A 2,500-nucleotide genomic window follows, 5' to 3' on the forward strand; every position below is an offset into this window, starting at 1 on the left:
AAAATTGGCTCATAAATAATAGCATAACGGTTTTGAAGTGGCCTGCCCAATCTCCCGACTTAAATCCAATCGAAAATTTATGGATTGAAGTTGAGCGAAGCTTGGGAGGTCGCAAATTTCAAAAACCGGATGAACTTTTTCGAGCCGTACAGTATGAATGGGAGGCATTACCAAAACAGTTACTAGAAACTCTTGTAGAATCTATGCCAAGACGGTGCAAGGCCGTTATCGATTCTAAAGGCTATGCAACTAAATATTAATGTTTTTTTTTTTTTTTAAATCTATTATTTGTTGATGTTAGTAAAATTATTCTTTTACGTTTGTATAATCGTTCACGTGGTTTTGTCGCGCAAAATATTTGATGCTTTTTGAACATTTAGATATGTTTAATTTTAAACAAATTATTAGAGAATAAACTTTACATAGTCTTATAGAGCAAAAAACGCTCTATCCAACCATATATAGTATTAAACTATAAACTTATTTTAAGACATTGAAAATTTCATTAAAAAAAACTATTTGCAATCGTTCACGTAGTTTTGTCCGCAGCTGTATATATATATATATATATATATATATATATATATATATATATATATATATATATATATATATATATATATATATATATATATATCAGGCTTGGACAGGAATGGCGTGCAAACGCTATTGCTGACCACGCAAATGATTTTTTTATTGACAACTTGACCACGACTGTTTAGATATTTTGATGATTTAAACATTTCAGAAATGCACTGAAAAAAGAAACACTAAGCTAAACAGTTTAGCTTAGCATTTTTAAGTCTATGAAAAAAATTTAAAAAAACTGAAAAAGAAAACAATCTCTTACTAAAAAGAAAATATATAAGCTTTAAAATAAAACTCAAAAAACTCAAACTCGAGGCGAAATTTACTTTTTGTTGCATTTTTTAATTGCATTTGAAATAAACTACTTTAAAACTTTTGAAACGTTTTATTAAAGTTATGTAAAACGCTTTACAAATTACTTCTAATGATTGTTTAATAAATGAACAAATTTTATTTAAATTATTGTTTATTGAAAAAGTGAAACTAAATTATTGAAAATAAAAAAATAAAATATTTTTAAATTGCATGAACATTTTATGAAAATGTCGCAAAAAAAAGAGAAGAAGTTTTTTAATAATAAAGTAATCTTTTTAAAATAGTAATTTTTAATCACATCATTAACTCAAGTTTAGTCTGATTAGTAAGTCAAGTTTAGTCTGATTAGTAAGTCAAGTTTAGTCTGATTAGTAAGTCAAGTTTAGTCTGATTAGTAAGTCAAGTTTAGTCTGATTAGTAAGTCAAGTTTAGTCTGATTAGTAAGTCAAGTTTAGTCTGATTAGTAAGTCAAGTTAAAAAAAAATGGTTTTAAACAATTCTTTGTAAAAATAGAAACAAAGAAAATAAAGCAATTAAATCATCCCATTGCAACAGGAAGATTTTAAACTTATTCATATTGAAAGCATTTTTTAAAAAAAAATCTTATTAAAGACTTTTAGAAAGACATGGAAAAACATGATAAATTTAAACAAAATGTATAAATTTATCATAAAAAATACATGGCTACTAAAGAAATTTACACAAAGTACGTTTATTTTAAGCAATCATTATAATTAATTTTTTATTTTATTTAAAGCCTTCGCATAAAATATAAACTTTAAAAAAGATCAATAATTACCTGTTGTTTGTAATGTAATGATTTTTTTATTGAATTTAAATTGTTAAAACATTAAAACAGCCGTGGTCATATTGTAAAAAAAAAACATTAGCGTGGTCAGTTACAGAGTGCGATTGCACTCCTGTCCAAGTGCACGCCATTCCTGTCCAAGCCTGATACATATATATTTTTTTTACAAAGCTACTAAACTAAACATAAGTAGAGCTATATATATATATTTAATTTAGATGAATAATAACAACTGATTAGCGGGACTTAAAATTTCATGCCAAAAGGCAATCATCAGCTGTTAATCTGTTAACTGTTAATAAATCAATAAAACCGTTAACAGCTGATTGCCTTCGGGCATGAAACTTAAAGTCCCGCAAATCAGTTGTTTTTATTCATCCAAATTAAATATACATATATATTTTTCAAGAACAAGAGTCCTTGTATTATTACATCAAAACACTTAACCTCAAATAAATTTTGTATATTTATATCTATACATATATATATATATATAAATATATATATATATAAATATATATATATATTTATATATATATATATATATATATATATATATATATATATAAATATATATATATATATATAAAAATATGTATATATATAAATATATATATAAACATATATATAAACATATATATATATATATATATATATATATATATATATATATATATATATATATATATATATATATATATATATATATATATATATATATATATAAATATATATATATATATATATATATATATATATATATATATATATATATATATATATATATAT

The 2,500-nt window shown here is 22.7% G+C and overlaps 1 protein-coding gene across 2 annotated transcripts in view; it reads right to left on the reverse strand.

The window, feature by feature from the left end:
* LOC100205617 (recQ-like DNA helicase BLM) overlaps positions 1–2,500 on the reverse strand; it is a 70,698-nt gene that overhangs the window by 16,768 nt on the left and 51,430 nt on the right. The gene's annotated exons all lie outside the window — the stretch shown is intronic.

This window comes from Hydra vulgaris, chromosome 13 (genome assembly GCF_038396675.1).
Source record: "Hydra vulgaris chromosome 13, alternate assembly HydraT2T_AEP".
Classification (NCBI taxonomy): domain Eukaryota; kingdom Metazoa; phylum Cnidaria; class Hydrozoa; order Anthoathecata; family Hydridae; genus Hydra; species Hydra vulgaris.